The sequence below is a fragment of the Carya illinoinensis genome, chromosome 7 (assembly GCF_018687715.1).
Source record: "Carya illinoinensis cultivar Pawnee chromosome 7, C.illinoinensisPawnee_v1, whole genome shotgun sequence".
NCBI classification, from domain to species: Eukaryota; Viridiplantae; Streptophyta; class Magnoliopsida; order Fagales; family Juglandaceae; genus Carya; species Carya illinoinensis.
The window spans coordinates 39,457,508-39,466,350 of record NC_056758.1 but is presented as its reverse complement, the minus strand read 5'-3'; the positions used below and the strand labels follow the sequence as shown (position 1 = coordinate 39,466,350).

The 8,843-nt window shown below is 30.8% G+C and overlaps 1 long non-coding RNA gene across 1 annotated transcript; it reads right to left on the bottom strand.

Moving 5' to 3' along the window:
- Window positions 1-568: 568 nt before the first annotated feature.
- On the bottom strand, window positions 569-2,131 carry LOC122317168. The gene is made up of 3 exons (XR_006244383.1): window positions 2,074-2,131; window positions 1,389-1,453; window positions 569-903 (listed from the first exon to the last, which is right to left on the bottom strand). It is a non-coding gene; the product is annotated as an uncharacterized LOC122317168 (long non-coding RNA).
- Window positions 2,132-8,843: the final 6,712 nt, after the last annotated feature.

Sequence of the window (8,843 nt, the reverse complement as noted above, 5' to 3'; positions counted from 1 at the left end):
ACACCATAATTTTTCATACAGAGACTATGAGAAATTATATGTTTGAATATAAAAATGGTTTCAACTCATCTCATCTTATTAATAAAATTTTCTCAAATTTTTATATAAAATATAATAAACAATTTAATTCTTTCAAATCTTAAAATAATAATAATATTAAAAAATAATATTTTTATTCAACTTTTAACTTTTATATAAACTCATCTCACCTCATTTCAATATCAATTCTCACCTCTGTCTTTTAGCCTGCTATTGCACTAGAATATTGGGCTCATTTACAAAATTTACATTGGACTCAAGCCCGCTAACAATTGATTCAGTTGATTTTATTTCAATTCTAGCTTTAATTCTTCCTCTCCCAGCATGTATCCTAATCCATTTTAACAAACACGCCCGATTATCTTTTTCTTTCTTTTGGTAATCGTGAAAAATATGCTAAAGGGGCAAAACCGCAAAAGGGTCTCGGCTATCTTTCAAAATGAAAAGGTCCCCTAAATAGCAAGGCCACAAAAATTATAAATTCGCACATTTTTTAAAAATATATAAAATAAGATAAATGTTATAAATTTATGACAATAACAATCATAAAATTTCAATCCTTGTATTGATGAGTGAAAAAAAAAACCTACAATTTTATCAAAAGGAAAATGCTGCTTGATGGTCGGGCTATTTAACTGAGAATAGCAGCCCTTCAATCACAACCTGCCATGTCAATAATTCTACTTAAAGTACAATGAACCTCATCACATTAGATCTTCATGAATTGGAGACACATTCGTCCTCACCATTGTCTCTCGCCGTCGTCCTCGCTGTTGTCCATCGCCATCATCCTCACCGTTTGTCATCCTCATCATCGTCACCGTTGTTGGTCATGTGCAAAACAATCGGTTTGTAACAACCACCCTGTGATACGATCACTTTAACAACTTAAACAAAACCAGAAATCCAAACTGATTGGCCCGTCGCGTTTCTATCACCCATCTCTCTATCGTTTTTTTTCCTACTAAATCATAGCATTGCTGAATTCATCTACTAGTTCAGAGCCTAGTCTTCTGCAAGCAATTACATACTCTCAATTTCTCTTACTAAGCGGGGTAATTTTGAACAAAAGACATCCATATATAAATTTTAACCCTTTTTTTTGTGTGTTTACTGCAAATTCATATCCTTGGGTGCGCTAAGAGTACTCTGGGTACAACAAGTCTATCAACTACCAAGCAATACTGGGCTATTCTTCTTTGTGGATGGAGAACTACGACGGAAAGGGGGAGAGAAATGAAGAACATTAGCAAGTTCTTTTAAAAATAATCTCAAGTTTTTAATGGCATATAAAATAAACTGTGGAAATTACATATATCTGCTGGAATTGGAGTTTAGAAAAATCATACCTTCATATTTGAGTAGGATAGAAAGGTGGGAACTCATGAGTGTTGAGGACATCATCACTAGCAAGCTGACAATATTTATGCCATCAGAGTAAATCAAGTTTTTGGACTTCAACATGACACACAACACATTTGTGCTCATAATTGCGTTTAGAGGGGGGGGGGGGGCGCGACGCTGTGAGCTCCTGCAAAGGGGAGGGGGACAATTTTGCATAGGGGAAAGGGAGGGGTGGGTGGGTTCTGTTTCGCGCAGGGTAAGGGGAGGGGGCTGTCTAGTTGATGATTTCATGTAATGTGGTTCACACTAACTGGGATGAGAAGCCTATGTGTCTAAAGACTAATGATAGTGTGACGCCCCCAAATTCCGTTTGGGATCGGACGGACATTTGAAGCGTCGAGACATGTAACACAAGGTTACCTGCCCCCGTTCATGACATATAAGATGCAATAATCCTAACATGCATCTAACATTATGCAATATTCGCAGCGGATAATTTTTTTTTCTTTAGCAATACTATGCACCAAACTGAAAATATCCCAATACTTAAAACATACTTCATACATAAAGATCCATTGAATAACTAAGATCACAGCACTATTCCAAAATAGTTATAATCCAAAAGTACTGGAGATGCAACTCCATCGTACAAGTAGTAATTTAACTACTATATTAACATTAACGACGCACCGTCGTTCAGTCGATTGTGTCTAGTTGGTCAGCTCCTGATCCTCCTTCAGGTCCTGTAACAAGATCTACCATTCGGGGGAATGGTAGTTGGGACTACCATAGTGAGATTTGATTACAAATCTCAGCAAGTTAACAAAAAACTTCCATACAGACTAATGATGCATGTATGACAGTAAAAGCATAAATGCATAATCAAATTCATAAGTAATTAAAGCATAACTTAGCGTACAACATAGCATAATTGATATAGCTTAAATTGAATCATGAACTGAACTTGACTTGACATGAACTTGATCTGAAACTTGACTGAGCATGAACTTGCTCTGAAACTTGAATTAACATGAAAAATACATACTCCACAGTTGTTGTGGCCCCATGTATTCTACGTATAAATACATACTCCACAGTTGTTGTGGCCCCATGTATTCTACACAAACTTGACTTAACATTAAAAATACATACTCCACAGTTGTTGTGGCCCCATGTATTCTATGTGTAAATACATACTCCACAGTTGTTGTGGCTCCATGTATTCTACACATCACTATGTAGTTAAATACATACTCCACAGTTGTTGTGGCCCCATGTATTCTACATAAACTTGACTGAACATGAAAAATACATACTCCACAGTTGTTGTGGTCCCATGTATTCTATATGTAAATACATACTCCACAGTTGTTGTGGTCCCATGTATTCTATATGTAAATACATACTCCACAGTTGTTGTGACCCCATGTATTCTACATAAACTGAATGTGCTCAAGATGAAACGTGACTGGAATATGAAATGACTGAACCCCTGACGTAACATAACGTGACTTGAACATAATTTGAAATACATAACCAACTTGAGATAGTAACATTTTGTAACATGGCATAACATATAACAGACAACATATTTAACATGACATATTTGTAATGTATAGTAATACATGACAGAATATATTGTGTAACAGATAAAAATTGATGACAGAATAAATTCTGTATAATAGACAATTACATGATAACTTGACATGGCATGACATATATGATAACATACATACATACACTCTAATTCTTTTACTTAGCACACATACACAGTAGACTGCTAGTAAGTTAAAAGCTAACTTACCTCGATCTCCGCGTTTCTTATAAAACTTCAAGTGCGATCACGAGGAACTGTAATTAGTGATTCTAAAAGTTAGAACTAAATCACTAATAATTTGAAATATGGAAAATACTAACTTAAAGAGTAAAATTTTCATTTTACTCTCTACATGTGGGAAAATGACCGTTTTACCCATAATTTAAGGATTTTGCATACTAACTTCAAAAGTTTCCAAAATTTACATTCCTCATGTAAATTTTGTTCTAAACTTAAATATCAATTCAGAAAAATTTAAAACAAAACACAACTATAGAAAACACACTATGGCCGAAACATCCATAGGCCATTTCCCTTGATTTTTTGTTGCAATTCCTTCCAACTTCAAAACTCATGCTTAAACCAAAATTTTGCAACAAACATCTTCCAATTCTAAGTTCAAAACCATACTTAAAACATCCATTTAGAAAAAGCTAATAATTAACACCAAACTTTTTTGTAAAAAGATCCAAGCACATGAATCACAAGTTTTGACCTTAAATCAAAACATCTTCAAGAATTTCAAAAATCAAATCTTACTTCTAACATATTAATAATATCATCCTAACATCAACCATGCTTTAAATCATCGAACTAAAGTCACCAAAATCACAAAATAACATTTGGAGTTTTTGGTTTTACACTTAGTCCAAAAACATAAATTTTTTCCTCAACTAGTTTTGATAAATCTCTTGATCTATGACTTATATTTATATGATCTTCAAACCAAACCATCACATGGTTTAAAAAGATGTCCTAAAACATATATAAGCTTCTAATTCAAGATCACATGGTTAGAAATTAACCAAAACACAAATTTAGCTAAAAATATCCACACTTTGGCTTATTTGAATATCTCTTTGCATAAAATTTCATATCTTTGAAACTAACATCAAATATCTTCAAAATAATAATATAACATGTATATAAGATACTTAGTATCCTCCAATAAAATTATTAAAGTCATTAGAATAGGTTTAGACCACCAAAGAGTTAAACTTTCTCAAAACAGAGACTGTTTTTCCTCTTCTAGTTTCTAAGTTTCTAAATCTAAGAAAATCTTTCATCAAAACCTTTAATCATGCAAAACTCCTCAACCAATTGTCATATATACATGTTAAAAATACTCCATAAAAATTTCGGACCAATATCTATCCATTAGCTTGGTCAAAAACTCCAAACTATAACATACTCTCCAGATTCACGCCCAGAATGACATTTCCATGGTTAAAAATATTTTTGACTGACCAAATGACCATGGAATGATACGAAAAATACATCTACGGAAACTAGACTCAAAGAGGAACAACTTATATGAAGGAGACTTTATGATAAAATACTTACAAAAGCTTCGAAATGGGTGTGCAAAAGAACTCCTAAAAGCTGTCCGAGAGAGAGTGTTTGGTATTCTTTCAATGGAAAGCATAAATGAAGATAATTTCGTGGGGAGGGGTGGCTGGAGATACTTGTGGATAAGATATGGAAGAGATGAGGCTGGAGTGAGAGTTAAGTGTAGGACTCTCTTACCCGAAATGAGAGTTAAGTGTAGGACTCTCTTACCGGAGTGAGAGTGGAGTGTAGGACTCTCTTACCTAATAATATCTACAAAAATCAACTCAAAATATTTTTACCCAATAATATCCACAAAATTAGCTTAAAATATTTTCTAAATGTAGAGTAGATTTGGAAGAGTAAGGTGGTTAAAATCTTTCCATGTGTATTTTAAATCTATGTTCTTAAGATATTTTTCAAATGTGTATTTTGCTTAGGTGTCATGATCTCACACCTTGATTTCCTTCACAATTCCATCTAATGGTTTCTCTTTGTGCTAAGTATCTAATACTATTCATTATGTGTGGTTAAGATCTTGCCAAGTATCCAAATAAAATTTCGCTAACCTAATTTGGATATTTCACACTGTGATTTTGAAAATACTGCGTTTAGTACGTTTACCGATATTACTATTCACTCCAAAAATAAACGTAATAAACTTAGTACTGAAAAATCTTAAATATTCAATTAAGCCTAGTGGTGTAGACTATAATGTATTCTGACACTTCTAACTATCTCAAATAATTAAAATCGCATTTCTGGCACCATAGTGAGTGATAACACTAACTATGTTGACATGCTAAAACCTATGCGATTAGTCGATTCGTGTAAACTTACGGAATTTTCACGAGGTTCTTAAGGTCAAAAGAAATTCCACAATTGAATTTCTAGCGGGTTGTTACAGATAGACTATTATATGGAAAAAATTAGCGGACTAACTAGAAGGTATTCTCTTATCAAAATAATGATAGTGATGTAATATTAAAATCTAAAAGTTTTATTTTAAATTTTTGTAGAGTTTTAATTCGCATTGAGCCTCTATCAGTACAAAGGACGTACGTGCTAATTAATTTTGATGCACAACATTTATGGCACGAGTCCAATTAGCTACTTTCTGACGTGCATGAAATTAGATATAGTTTGTTAGGATGATAAATATAATTATTCTTAAAATTAATATGAACTGAAATGATTAAAATACTCTGCATTTTCATATAAAATAGTGTTAATATAGGTCACGCATGAAATATTGAACAAACTTTTAAGTATTTGGTCTTTAACACAAATAGACAATTAAGCACGTTGTGATCTAGTGATCAACTCAGAGCCTGTTTGGATAAAGAAAATATTTTATCTCATTTATCATTACAATTTTTTTAAATTTTCATATAAAATATAATAAACAATTCAATTTTTTCAAATTTTAAAATAATAATATTATAATAATATTTTTTTTAATTTTCAATTTTTATCTAAAACCATATCATATCATTTTTAAATCTAAATGAGCCCTTAATTAGCTCCCCTCTACTTAAGCATAATCAACCTCCAAAACACTCGTATCATCGATTTTTTAAAAAATGCACGCCCATAGTGGACACCTCATGGTCTTCATATGTCCGGTTGTTGTGCTTGACGTATTAAGTAGCTTTTAAAGTTTTAAGCCACTTTATTAGTGCATTGTGGCTGGATATTGAAGCTCGGGAGTTACAATTTGGAGGAGTTATATATTATTCCCTCCTCTTAGTGCAAATTACAGATTTTGGCTCTCTCTCTCTCTCTCTCTCTCAAAATTGTGTCTCTCTAGTAATGACATTTAGACCTTAGACACTAGCGAGGAGGATGAATTTGGACAACCAAGAATCATGAATACATGATTCTCTCCTAACTTTAAACCCGATTGCCATTCAAGAAATAATTTACGTTGTAACTTGCAATCCGGTTTTCTTTGGCTAGCCCACCATCTAGCGTACGTAAGTTTCTAGCTCCTACATCAGGGGTAGCTCCGCCCACTTGTATGTCCTAACCAAGTTGCGTGCAAATAAGAATTATAGTGACCCAGTAGTGCGATCCCAACATATGTAGGTGCCTAGTTTCAAACTTTGTAGACTGTATAATTTTCTGGCCTTTTCATGAAATTTTTGGGCGGTAGAGAAATTGGGAACCCATGACTAATGTGTTTGGATGTTAGAATGTATTGAGATCAACTCAATTTAATCTAATTTTAAGTTAAGTTTAACATCTATACACATAATTTTTTAATTATTAAATTTATCTCAATTCAAAATCTCTTTACATACGAGACTCACAATCTTTTTAACTCAACGCATATTTACATGTGAGACATGTAACTTTTTTTTAATTTTTTATAAATATATATAAACTTATAAACATATCTAAACTTATATTAGGTAAGTTTTACAAAACTTACTCTATCATTTTAACTTATTATTATTTATAAAAAATTTAACTCATTTTAATATCTAAACAAAATTAAAAGATCGTGGCTAGTAAAAGAGAAGGAAGAGGACAAAGAGAGAGAAGTTATAAAAAGGATCTTATATATTTGTTCTTGGACATGGAGGGTGCTAGACAATTAATTTGTCTCACTAATCAACTAGGCCTAGTTCTTATATTTTAATTCAAGCCGTCCCAATCGATGGAGTGAGGAAGGGGGGTTGGACCAAGTTTGGTATAATTGCTTGCATTCTGGGGTTTTCTTTGAAGCGTGATGATATTTGGGGGCACTAGTGGGCATTGTCTTGCATGGGATGTGAATTAAATCAATTAGCCAAGGTCTTCTCGTGAGCTGGCTAATGTTGCAACTTGCTTCCGCGAGCTCTTTGTTGTTTGTACTATATATGGGACATTAGGGCCCACCATCGTGCATTCTAGAATTCAATATGTGGTCCGAGAGATCCGTATATAGACTTGTGTTCCACGGCGGGAGTTTCTGATCTCACAATCCTGCAGCCACTAAAATTATTATATACACAAATCAAAGCGTTAATGGTTATTTTATTTAGTACCATATACTTACAACTCTTTTATATTTATTTAATAATCAATCAATACAATCAAGATATTTTATTATAAAGTAATTTCACTTTAACAAAATTTTCATCCATTTAATATATAATTATAAATAAAAGAGTTATAAGTTATTATTTTTCCTATTTTATCGGGTCAAAATCGTTGTGTGTCTTGAAAATTAAGCATGAGAAAATGGTAAAAAATACAATAGCAATCTAATTAAAATAAATAAATACCAATTTAATGGATTAATATCTCATATAAATTTATATATTATAAGGTGGTTTACTTATAGGTCTATTTTTCTATATCTTGAAACCTCAAATTTGGCAAGAACTTGAGAGATAAGATTTTTAATACTATTTATAATACATTTGAATAGATGGATTTAGGAGGGAAGATTTATATGCCGTTTGGATAATGAGTTGATATGAGTTAAAAATTAAAAATTGAATAAAATATTATTAAAATATTATTTTTTAATATTCTTAATCTTTTTAATTTTATAAAAATTGAATTATTTATTATATTTTATATAGAAATTTTAAAAAAATCATAATAATTAAATGAGATTAATGGAAATCATTTTTATATCCAAATCAGACCTTAGATTTAAGCATTTAAAATTCAAGTATCTTGTGTATAACATAAACTAAAATATTATTTATTTGGATTAGATGACCCAAGTATAGAAAATTTTAATTTTCGAGTTATATTTATTGAAACTAAATTTTAAATAATTCCAATAAATAGCTTATAATAAATTTTAAATCTATTTACTCTTAAAATTTATTCATACAAAAAGTTCTAAATTATTTGGATTTTTTAGATTTTAAGGTTCGGTTTGATAAGTAAAAATTTTGATATCAGAATTTTGAGTTTTAAGATGATTATATTTTAATATTATTATTATTTTAGAATTAAAAAAATTAAATTATTTATTATATTTTATTTAAAAATTTAAAAAAATTATATCGATAAAATGAAAATTTTAAATTTGAGATGAGAATTTTATGGTATCTAACCGAACTTAAATTTAAATATAAATCTAAGTTATTTTAGTCAAAATTTAGACCTGTTTGAATAGTAAAAATATTTCATTTTATTATTAATTTTTTTTTTAAATTTTACATAAAATATAAAAATATAATTTATTTTTTTAATTTTAATATAATAATAATATCAAATAATAATATTTTTCCATTTATTTAATTTTCAATCTTCAACGCCAATTCACCATCCATCGAAGGTGTAGAATAACCAAGTTCAGACACGTGTG